General features: G+C 29.9%; 1 pseudogene across 1 annotated transcript; it reads right to left on the bottom strand.

The window, feature by feature from the left end:
* Window positions 1-4,947: 4,947 nt before the first annotated feature.
* On the bottom strand, window positions 4,948-6,247 carry LOC137817426 (glyoxylate/succinic semialdehyde reductase 1-like; annotated as a pseudogene). The gene is made up of 4 exons (XR_016516347.1): window positions 5,906-6,247; window positions 5,621-5,699; window positions 5,366-5,536; window positions 4,948-5,131 (listed from the first exon to the last, which is right to left on the bottom strand). The product of XR_016516347.1 is annotated as a glyoxylate/succinic semialdehyde reductase 1-like (transcript).
* Between the last annotated feature and the right edge of the window lie 6,842 nt (window positions 6,248-13,089).

Raw genomic sequence — 13,089 nt, 5'->3', positions numbered from 1 at the left:
TAGAGTTATCTACCAGCATGGCAATGAATACATGCAAAGATAAATATGTTAATCAAATCTTACCTTCTCAACTATTATTCACATTCCTTGACATCATATTAATTTAATATTTACTTATTATAGTTCTTTTTACAATAAGTTAATGTATCCCTTTATTTTACAATGCCGTGTGAAAATAAATAAGATGTTTAGGATAATACCATTAATACATCAACGAGTAAAGCAAGTTTGGTGAAACATTTCTTTTTGTTTTTGTCTGAAAACTTGAAAAAGTACTTAGTTTACACCAATTATAAGAAGCTAGAGAAAGGGAAGGTGGCCCGTGGACAATATGTTGCAAAATAGAACTTCTATCTTTCTCAAGTTCAAATTGAGAAAAACATAATAAGAGTACATGTGACTAGGAGCCACACCATTGTTAACTTGGAAAAGACAAATCTTAAAGCTTAAGTTCATATGAAAAAAAGAGTTACTTTCATTTTTCTTTCTCCCTTCATCAACATTGTCCACTCTTCATGAATCATGACACGAGGATATATAATATGTTGTTGTGTTGTTAGAACATAATGCAAGTGGTCATAAACTATGCAAGTGCATGCTATTTTTGCACTAAAACATAAGACAAATCACAAAAGTATCCTATCACTTTAAATTTATGAAAAAGTATCCATCATGCTTCACTCCCATGCTTCACTACCATTGAATAATTATTTTAAAAAAACACAAGTCCTTTATATCATTATTGAAACTTATATTTTAGAAAACTTATTAATTAATTAATATATTTATTTTTTATAATTAATATTATTTCTTATTCTATAAATTTTTTTATATAAATAATTATAGTTATTTTTATTATATTGTAATTTTTTTATTATCACATAATATTATTAAATATTATTAAAATTCAGTTTATTTACATTTATTATCATTATTTTAAAAATTTATTCTAATTAATATTATTATTTATTATTTATTTTATAACTTAATTTTAAATATTATTATTATTTTAATATTTATATTATTAATATTTTTTATTATTGCAAATATATTATATAAATATATTTATATTATTATTATATTATATTATTATAATTAATTGTATCATAAAATTTATATATATGTTAACATAATGATTATATATATATATATTAACATAATCGATTATATTATAGAATTTATATACATTGATTACATAATTAATTATTTTTATTAATATATATATAATATTTTTATTTTATTATAAATATATTAAATATTTTGGTAGTGTGTACAGTTTGATATAAAATTAAAAAATATATTTTGTACTTGTGTGGACTAAGGGGACCCAGATAGCACCTGTTGTTGTTGATCGTACAATTGCTGACGTGTTGGTTTGTTTGCTTCTTCTCTCTCCTTTGATCTTCAGGCGATCGGAGGTACCTACAAAAAGTACTCCGATGCTCAAGTAAGTAATAGTTCTCATATATGTTTTTCTCAATTGAATCAAAACATACCTCACTTCTCTTCTGAGAGTGCTATTTGTAGCTGGTTTGTGGGCCTTGGCTCATGTGGGCTGGATATCAGTTGTCAACTGTCGTGTGTAATGACTCCTTATTTCCAGGCACGAGTATGTTTTTAATCAGTTTTATTTGTTGAGTAGGAGATATTTTCCGTATTATTCGGAGTGTGCGCTGACTCATTCAACGCCACTCACACATGTTATTACTTACTACCATTATTATTTTTATTCATTATTTTACTTGAGCGGTCGGTCGCAAAAGGTGGAACCGGGTCGTCCAGTACGGTACATATTTTTAATTTCTTTTTGATAATTTTAATTTTTTTTTATTATATATAATTGTTAATTAAATATAATGTAGGACACGCCAGATCTATATATTATATAATTATGAATTATATAAATTGATAATAAAGATTTATGTGCAAAAGTATGTTTTCAGTTGTTTTTTAGAGGAAAAAGATATTTTTCATGACTGATTCAAAAAGACTTGTTCCTTATTTTTATAATCATACTAAAAATTTATACAATAAATTTGAATTTTTAGAAAATTAATTTATTTTTCTATTACGTTAGAATCATGTTAGAATTGTAAAAAATTCAACAAATATATCAAAAATTCAACAAATATTTTTTGAATTGAATACTTCACTAATATATGTGATGAGTATCGTGAACACAAACCTATGATTTAATTTAATAGGAGTGTGCAATTCTTAACCAAGTAAAGATATAAAGGTCTTTTATCAAAGCAATTACGTGGTTGTCTTAGCCTTTTTTTTTGTAAATAAGAAAATTGATGAAGAGTGTAACCTTACGTATACATTTACCAGCATTTCTCAGTAAATCATTATATCCAAATCGAAGATATTCCTGTATTTCCGTCTTAGTAAATAGTAAATATGAGAGTAAGATAAATATATATTATGATGTTAAAAATTTGACGTCTTCCTATTATGCTTTTCAAAAATAGAGGACATGATTCATCAATTAATAAAAAAAACACAATAATTTTTACATTCAATTCATAACTGATCAAATTCAATTTCAATGGTCTTTTAATTTTTATAATTGCAAAAATCCATCAATAGAATTTAATATTATTTTTTAATTATTAATAAAATGCTATAAATAAATTATAATTTTGATCCTACTATAAATAATATCAGTGAAAAAAAATAGTCATAATAATGTATAATGAACGACCAATTTTACATTCATCACTAACCTATGTTTTTTTCAGTGAGTAACAAGGAGGAACATATCCAATTTTATTTTAATCCTAATAAAAGATAATTTTATGAAATTGATTACTATTTATTAGAAGGTAGAATTTTAAATAATCATGTAAATAAAATTTCGGACCTTTTGATACATTCATGGTTTCATATAAGATACATTAAAAAAAAGAATAAAATTTAGAAATTAATTTATTAATCTCTAAATGAGAATATTAATTAATAATTTAATTAAATATTAATTTAAAATAATAAATAATTAAATTCTTAATAATTAATATTAGTTATAAATTTAAAATTTATTTTTTATTAATAATAAAAATGATTTTAAATATTAATAATTTTTTAATTTATAAAATAATATATAACTTGATTAAATATTAACGGCGAATGGTAATATAGTCAAACCCTGTAATGTTACAATCACAACAATGTCATAAACGTACAAAATGTCACAATCATGCAACGCGACCATCACAATCATGCATTGAGCTACCGCCCCGAAGAATGTCACAATCATGCATTGAGCTACCGACCCGAAGAATGTCACAATCATGCAACGCGACCATCACAATCATGCAACGAGCTATAAATCCACACGACAAGGTTATGTAGCAATCCACTCGCTGGCAGAGATGGCAGGTGGTGGTAATGGTCGGAGACGTGTTTCCGGCGATGAGAGGAAGAATGAGGTGACTTCTAACTTTTATTTCATTACTTGTAATTAATACTGTCATGTAAACCTCTGCTGCTACTTCATGGAACCCTCTTTAAGGAGAGGGTGGGCATAGAGTGTGTAGGGGAAGAGGAAGAAGAGTGAGGAGTAAGGTGGTGGAGAACTAGATCATCCCTGGAGTTTTTCTATGTTTGACAATTCAAAGTTTCTTCTGTGTACAAATAAAAAAAAATACTATTTTTTAAAAACATTTGCAATATGTTTGTTGGCTTAATTTGTAGAGTTGATATATATATTAAAATAAGTGATGAGTTGTTTTTGCAATGAAGATAGGAAAAAGTGAAAGGTGCAGACGCAACAAGTGGACAGTGAAGAAGATATTGGCATGGGTTTGGAGGTGGAAGAACAAGAAGAAGGATCAAGTAACTCAAGCTTCAACATAACTTATAATTATAAGGTGGAGTCAAATAATATGTTGTGATTTGTTACTGCTTTTAATTTGGATTATTATGTACACTGTAATCTCAGTATTTGGGTTATGAAATTGATCAGATCTGGAAAATTACCTCATACAAGTCTTTTATGGATTGGAATAATTTTGGCATGATTGAAATATGTTTCAGTTTGAGGTAGTGTTACTTAAAATTAGTTAGTTGGGAATAATTTACGCGTTGAGGGCTGCTTCTTCCTGCACGCCATGACCCCACATTAAATGTGAAATACCTTTTTGTCTTTCATTAAAAAAAAGTAAATTAACCCTTAACATCATCCGGTATCCCTACTCTTTTCTTAATTGGTTTGTTATTCATTTCAGTCTTTTGTTTTTTCATTTTTCCGATTACATAATCCAAATAATATATGTAATCCAAAAAATATTTTTAGATCTGAGAATGATCTCCACATTTATAAAATCCAGAAACAATTTTAAAAAAAATATATTTAAAAATTATATAATTCAGAAATTAATCTTAAATTAAAAAATAACTTATAAATTATATAATTAAAAATATATCTTTTAAAAAATAATATTCTAATTACATATAATTTTTTTTTTATTTAAGTATAGCTTATGGATTATATAATCCATATATATTATGAATTACATCCTCTAAAAGTTAATTCATATAAAAAAAACTTATGGATTGTATAATTGTTAATCACGAATCTGATAAAAGAGATTACCTAATCCAAAAGTTAGTCAAAGTATGCAAAAGGACTTACGGAATATTAACTAAGAAACTTTTTTTATAAATGGACATTTTCTTAAAACTTAGTGGCCCACGTTGAGTAGTATAGAAAATTCTTCATACAAATAAACGTAGAGAAAGCTCAATCAAAACATACGTTTGATACCAGCAAGTAGTGACTCATACCCCAAAATTGAAGATGAATAGGAAAAAAAGTGTTCATAAGAACATTAATGTCAGTGAGCAGTTGCAATGAGTTGAACTAAACTTGTTTTCACACATTAAGGCTTATTCGTGCAATGGTGTCAAAATTTTAAAAGCTTCATTCATTTCAATTAGATTCTATAATAATGACTAATGCTCAAACAGATATTTGATAGATGGTTCACGTCACACTGTTGACCAGATAGTGGCTTCATCACTTCAGAAAGTTATCCAGTCAAGTTGAATGATCAGGAGCTCTGTAAGTCTAATGAACTGCTGAAAAATCAAGATCTCCCAACCCCAAGCCTCTGGCCTTCTTGAAAGCCTACAAAAACAGGGTTTTTTAGTACCTTATGAAACTTCCATGATAGTCATTAAATTAAACATTAAGCATAATATAGAAAATAAAAGGGTTCCATCATTTTTCTGTAAAGAAACAAATGAAGCCAATTCAGTAATTTGAGCACCACTCCTGATATTCAGTGAACTTGCAGTGATGTGAACTAAAGAAGTAGCTACAGATCCACAAAAAAAAAAAAAACTTGAAAAATAGTTTTACCTCATTTGCTGCAGCTGCTATTGGCATTGACACAGCATTTTCATCTCCAAGAGCAAGAGCTAACCTCATGTCCTTCTGCTGGTGCTTCAAAGGAAAAGCTGGGGAGTAACTATTTTGGAGCATTGTAGGTCCTTTCAATTTAAACATGCCGTTACTTATGACATCAATATCCTGCACTCAAAAATTACCCAATTATTGTTTAAAATGGCACTACAAAAGGTAGCAATAAGAATCTCAGTGGTTGAAATCAATTACCAGCACTTCAAGAAGAGTTGCAGGGTTCAAACCACTTCTTTCAGCTAGTGTGTGTCCCTCAGAGAAAGCATTCATCATACTGTAACGGAGAATAACCGATTCACAGATCAAGACAGAAAATATGGACATGCAATCCATTTGGCTTGCAGCCAAAGAAGGAATACTCATAATAGTACAATGTGGATGATTATTTTCTTTCTAGCTGATTGATAAAATACTGCAATCACCCTACCCACTCCCAAATTAAAAATGATAGAGCCAGGAAAAGGGGGAAGAAAATATTACCTGCCCATTATCATGTTAACAACAAGTTTCATTTTTGCACCATTTTCAACCTCACCCAAAAAGAAAGACTCTTCCCCAGTATGTCAAATGATGGAAGTGCTTCATCATACAATGCCTGCACGTCAAAAGAATCAACAACATTTATGTATGGAAAGATGCGCAATGCATATTTATGCTCTTCTATTTCCGTCAATATGAAGCAGTTCATAACAAAGAATCTGAATGAGACCACTTGCACACATACTTGAATATGAGGAAATGTGAATATTGTTTTCAGAAAATTCAGAGTATACTTTATACAGCTTTGAACAATGCTAGAATTATAGACATCACCACGACTACAAAAAGCTTGACCAATCAATCCTAATCAAAGAATAAATCTAATTAAACCTGAACAAAAACAAATGACGCACAAACTGCATATTTTACACGTTACAGCTCCCAACACACACGATATCAACAAAGCCTAGCGTCAAAACTACATACCCAACTTCAAAAGACATCTGACAACATAGTAAGTAATGCCTTTTCTCTTTCTCTTTTAGTTTTTGGCTTGGCTCAATGGGAAGTTTGATTTCTAGGTGATTCACATGTTCTACGAAGGGCTCATTCAATGAAGAAGGTATGAAACATTTAATATACAAAATTCTATCAGGACTTTCCCAGCTAGCAAATATATGGCCTAACCTTCATAATAAATTTAGAAAAGGTTAAGTACGATGGTTGCTCCTCTACTGAACTTGTATCAATACTATAGAACATACACATTTTCTCCCAATAGATGACAATTTCCAATGGCCAGCAGAACACTTAAAATACCAGTGGGAGAGAGAAAATAACCAAAAGATAAAAAGCATACCAATGTCCTACTAGCATCAAATGGTGAGACAGCTTGTTTTATTTTTTACTCTCCATCTAAATTGCTGCAATAATTGCAAGAGGTTCCAATCCATGAAAACAATATTCTTATTTTAATCGTACATATGTTACATAAGATTAGGAACATAGGGACTACCTTGTGATCTGGAACAGGAAGTCACCGTCACTGGTTCAAAACCTAGAAACAGTCTCTTTGATAGGGTAAGACTGCAATGGTCACCATTTATATCTTACATAAATTGAGGGCATTGGCCGCATCTCTCTCTCAACCTATCTTACTTCTCCATTTTTATCTCTGTTCATAATAACTTCATTTTAAGTTAAGCTACTAACCTTCATGAAAAAGGATGTTAAACCCATCTTAAAGTAAGCATGTATAAATGATAATTCAAGTGTACCAAACACTTTCCTTTGCTTATGCCATTTTATATTGACTGCAAGGACCCTGTCATGATATTTTCAAGCTTTCTGGGAGAAAGTTCTGACTGCTGTCAGTAGTTAGTCTGGATAACAATAACCAATAGATGTGTCCATAATCTGTAGATATTACCTTCAAATTTTTGCCATCTGATGGCATTTTACAACACTAAAGATTGCTTAAATAGCTCAAACGTACATAAATTTTTTTGTTTGGGGAACTCAACAGAATACTCTAGGAGACCACTGATCATTAAAATACATTAATTAAATTTAAAAGTTTTTTAGGGCATTAATGGGTTGCTGATACATCTTATACATGCTATACTCTGAAAACTTCCAGTCATGCAAACATGTCATATGATGGAGAGAAGAGGCATTTGAATATCTCAACTCCTTCGCATAGTTAAAGGCACATCAATAATTTGTTGAATAACATTTAGAAATACCTTGTCCGCAGCCAGCAGCATGTATAACTAGTTGACCATCTTCTGCAGGCTTCTTGCTACCCGAAACAGGAGCTTCAAGGAAGTAACCACCTTTAGCTTTGATTGCCTGTGGAAATCAGGTCTGTAAATGCCAATTTGCCTATGGATTTCTTTCCATTCGAAAGGTTGAGTAGGTAAAATGTGAAGTAGTATGAACTAGCACAGATAGTAAACTACAGTAACCTATAAGCCCTGCATATAGCACAAGGATAAAGAGAACAAGCATAAATCCCCAGTACTGTTGACTTCCCAGCTAATTGAACTTCCTTTATACAGGAAATATTAATGGCCAAATACCAAATAATGACTACAATCACAAACTTATAATTAGATAAAAGAATTGGGATGCAAGATACTAAAAAATATGTGCCAACAAAGTAAACTGCAAACTACATTACATTATTCTTATTTCAAGCCAGGGGAAATGAGAGAAGAGGGAGGATTAGAGCAATGTTTCTCATCTATACAATATTAATAAAATGGGGGGCTCGAGGATTAATTAGAATACAGAACAAAAATCATATGAATTTTCACACAAAATACCCCGAGCAATATGAAAAATGAAGTCATGCAACATTACTAGTTGCAACCTCTCTTCAATTTACAAGTTTCTCTTTAGCAACAAGAGTCTATAGCAAAATTATGGAAAAGTAGACAGACTACATTTTACACAAATCACAAGCAAAATATATCTCAAACAGATAAAAGAAAACGTGATCAATTTCAAAATGAAGGGAAAATAAATCTTAACATCAGCTGGTATACCAACCTCAGATATCTTGGAGGATGTATCAGTATCAACGGTTGACATGTCAATGTAACATTTTCCATTAATAAGATCAAGATCACCATCTTGATCAAACACAATCTAGAAAGTCACCGCAGACAGAATTCAAATAAGAGCTAAAAAAGAAGTTACTAGTCAAAATAATATTCACAACAACTGACCGATAAAGCAGCCGATGGATCAGATAACATTGCAATTGTGTACTTGCATTTCTTGACAACAGTTGCTGACGTTTCTCCAACTGAAGCACCATATTGCACAAGTTCTTCACACTACAATTAGAAGTTGCAGCAAACATGAATTAGAAGAACTATCCGAGTTAAGGGCACTAGGCTAGTGGCAGAGTGTTCAAATTAAAAGTTGCTAAGTCAACACATCCATAGTAAATAAACACTGTAATTTGCTAACTAAAAAGTATATCTAAACTGAAACTCATGTTTGAGGGTAAAGTAAGTAATCCCAGTCATTAGCAAAAGAATTAAACATTGATATGATATGACACAAACATTCATAACAAATAATGGATGCGCTGCAATATCAACAATTGATTTTCTCATCAACAGATGAGATTACTTACTTAACCCTTATTTTAGAGAACCAAATCCATCTCATAAAGTGTTGAACAGAATTCACAATTTTCTCAAGCACTTATCTGACATCATCTATAAGAAAACAAATAAATTTGCTAAGCTGTATTCCAAAATGCCAGGAGCAATACCTCAGCACACAACTTTCTGTGTAACTTGAAGAATGGTAGTGACACCTGAGAAGAACCTATGATACGGAACCCAAATTAAAATTACACAAGAAAATGCACAGAATTATACCAACCATAATGATCAACCAGTATTATGGAAATATATCATCATAAGGACACACACAAACAAACATGATAACAAAAAAACTGAAACTGGAAAAATAGTACAATGTGAATGGAGACCTTGGAGAGGGTTCTGTTCCAAACAGTGACATGGATATCTGTTAATATTTGATTGTGTTATTTTTTATTTATTTACTGTGTATGTTTTTATTTGGTAAGGGTTTGTGGTTGAGCCAAATCCAACAGGTGAATTGTGATTGGTAGGAATGAAAAGTATCAAAGGAAGGGTTCCACGTCACTTCCACAGTTTGCTTTTGTTCTTCCTCCAATTTGGGGAAACTTGTCTATTACTAAATAAGAATATTCAGTATTCACCCAAAATGGTAACTGTTTAATTTTAAAAAAAGAAAAATAGTTGGGTAATCTTGGATTGGATTTTTCAACCAAACTATACTAAAAAATATAGGTATCTTTTTAACAAGTTTATGTACAGTTCATACTTGATAAAATTACAGCTTAGTATATTTTTTTGTCAAAATTTATGAGATAAATTCTATTTATATTTATTAATATATTATTAATTAGCTTAATTAATTTATTAGTTATAATTGTTTTAAAATATGTTAATTTATAAATAATAAAAAAATGAGAATAAAGAAATAATAATGTATTGATCTCTTGGTATTACTTATTGAATGCCAACTTTATTTTTGTCCAATGTTTTTATACGGATGACAATTATATATTAAATTTGGGACATTACACGGATTAATTACTAGTATTCAAGAGGAAGATGGGTCATCGATTTCTCCAAATTTGTACAGTTTGGTATTATTCTTGTTTGAGACATCAAATAATCGTGACATCATAAATATTCTTACAAATTGAAACGTGGAGGTTGCTTGTTTGTACCAATTGTTTGGACCATTATATTAAAAGATTTCATTCCTAAATATTGAGTTCTTTTATGCATATTTGAGTTGTTTAAGTTATTATTATTTTATATTATTATTATTATTATTTAAATCATAAATATTTGCAAAAGTCATGCATATAGGACAAGGATAAAGAGAACAACATAAATCCCTAGTACGGTTGACTAATCACAAGTTTTCTCACTTCAAATCTATGGAAAAGTATTTCTTATTTTGTTTCAACATCTTCCCCTTTTTCTATATGTGAAATAACACTAACAACAAAGGAAAAATAACATTTTCACAAATAGAAGAGTAACTTATCTCTTCAAGTGAGTTTCTCCTAGGGTTAAATCTTGGCACTCAACATGAATCACTGCCTCATAGTATGATGTTACAAATCCCTTTGACAAATAATTGTGAACACGAAACAATGCACGCTTCATTATTTGGTTTACTTTGGTTACGTATGACTCCAAACAAATGTTTATTTCTTCAAATAATTCCAGTACATGCACAGGTTTGAATAATTAATAGAGAATGTGAGCTCAAACTTTAATTTCTAATGAGAAATAATAAAAAACCTTCCAAACTTAAGATCACTTGTAAGGGGTGAGGAAATACAACAATCAATGGAGAATTAATGAGCTTCTTGTGAGTCTTTCAAGGGGACAAAATCATGACAATAAACATGTAAATTGAGTGACCAAGAAAAACATTGATTACCATTATGTGAATTTAAAAATATACGGGTTATGATTGCTACAATCATATCATTAGAATATCCATTGTCTCTAAGTCCTAAAAGTACACCTCAATTATCTATCCTAAAGCCTTCAGAATGCATCTAGAAAAAGCTAAAGAGTAAGAGTGTAAGTATTTCTATGCACCAATGAAAATAAAGATAAATGCTACTTGCCATCATGCACCTTGGAGTTCGTAGAAATTACTATAGAAACTACTAGACATTACCTCAAAATTGATAGAAACTCTCCCAAAATTTGTATACACCCCCCATAGTTGCTAGACAATACCCCATAATTGCTAAATAACACCCCAGAATTGATAAACACTTTCCACAATTAATAGACAATTGTTTCTTCTTGCACCTCCATAACTTCTCTTGACACCCCCATAGGTCAAGCGTAAAGATCATTTTATCCTTAAAAATGCATTTTGGATTGTAGAATCCATAAGGTATTTCCAAATCCCGAAATACCTTCTAGATTCTACAATCCATTAGTATTTTTTTTTTCTATTTATGCATCTTGGATTGTAGAATATTGAAGGTATTTCTAAGTCCAAAAATACCTTATAGATTCTATAATCCAAATTGTTTTTTTTTTCTTAAAAAATACATTTCGTATTATAGAATCTAAAAGGTAGTTCTGCGTCCGAAAATACTTTCCGGATTCTATAATCCATAATGTATTTATTTAAAAAAACACATTCTAGATTATAGAATCTATAAGGTATTTTCTAAATCGTCTATTCCAAAATAAAAAACATCAATAGAATAAAGGGTATTTTTTGTATTTTAAAAAGTATGGTAATGTCAAAAGAAGCTATGTAGGTGCGTGAAGAAATATCCTTGATAGACTCTTCCCAGAGTTGGTAGACGCTCCCCCACAATGGCTAGACAGTTCGTTGAAGTTTTTGCACGGTACCCCATAATTGCTAGACAATACTCAAGAATTGGTATACAATTTCCAAAATTGATAAACATTTCCAAAAGTTGCTAGACAATACTCCATTATTGATAGATGCTTCCTAGAATTGATATACAGTCTCCAAAACTACAAGGAAAGAACCCACCACGAACAGAACATCATTTAGCAACAAAAACAAATGAAAGAGAATGTTGGGGGGACCTAATATAGCATTATCATTTTGATTATTTTATAACGAGATTTTGCTTGGATAGAGAACAAACTAGTTCACTTGGCGTTATGAGTTAGCTTAATTTGTAGTACCTCGTTTTAATCCAGGTTTGTTTTAGAAAAATAATAGCTTAATGTATGCACTTTCTGAAAGGGACTTCTAAGAAAATCATAGTAACCACTTTCTTTTCATAAATATTATATTTCATTCCCAAATCAAACATGCACACCACAAAATCAAAAAAGGCATTTAATGATTTGCACAGTGTTTTTTTAAAAAAATTAAAATAACTTCTACTGCTTGGATTGTCTTAGTGTGTGTCTGGAACAACATCCAAAAGAGGGAGAAAAAGATATTGAACCACACATTGTAGATTCTGCATTAAAGTGATTTCTAACAATTCCAAACATATATTTAGAAGTTTTTTTTTAATAGGTTAATTAACTATGCACAGATTACAACTGAAAAGAAAAATAACTTTTTACTAAATTGAAGTAATTTTAAAATTGTAAAATGATGTCTTTCAATTAATAATTGTTAAAATTAACATTTTAAAAAAAAATTCTCTCTTTTAGAGCTAACTAGGTCATCATAAATTTTAGTCTATAACATGGATATTTTATTGGATGAATTTGTTGTTGCCATTAACTCGCAAGAGCCCTTTATCCTTCATTAGTCAAATTTGACGGAAAGGTTGTTGCGTGGTTTTAGTTTCATTCACATACTTTAGAAACATACATGAATGCTCATATTGTTAATGCAATGCAGGAAGGATGCAAATTACAGCAAAACTGTCATTGCCTGCACTATATGATAAAATGGTATAAATAAATTATAATTGATCCTACTATAAATAATATCAGTGAAAAAAAGAAAAAAATAGTCATAATAATGTATAATTAAAGACCAATTTTACATTCATTACTATTTTTCATTAACCTATATTTTTCTAGTGAGTAACAAGGAAGAACATATCCAATTTTATTTCAATACTAATA

The sequence above is a fragment of the Phaseolus vulgaris genome, chromosome 10 (genome assembly GCF_051622355.1).
Source record: "Phaseolus vulgaris cultivar YP4 chromosome 10, ASM5162235v1, whole genome shotgun sequence".
In the NCBI taxonomy this organism is placed as follows: domain Eukaryota; kingdom Viridiplantae; phylum Streptophyta; class Magnoliopsida; order Fabales; family Fabaceae; genus Phaseolus; species Phaseolus vulgaris.
The sequence above is the reverse complement of the archived record's forward strand: the minus strand, read 5'-3'. Positions and strand labels throughout refer to the sequence as shown.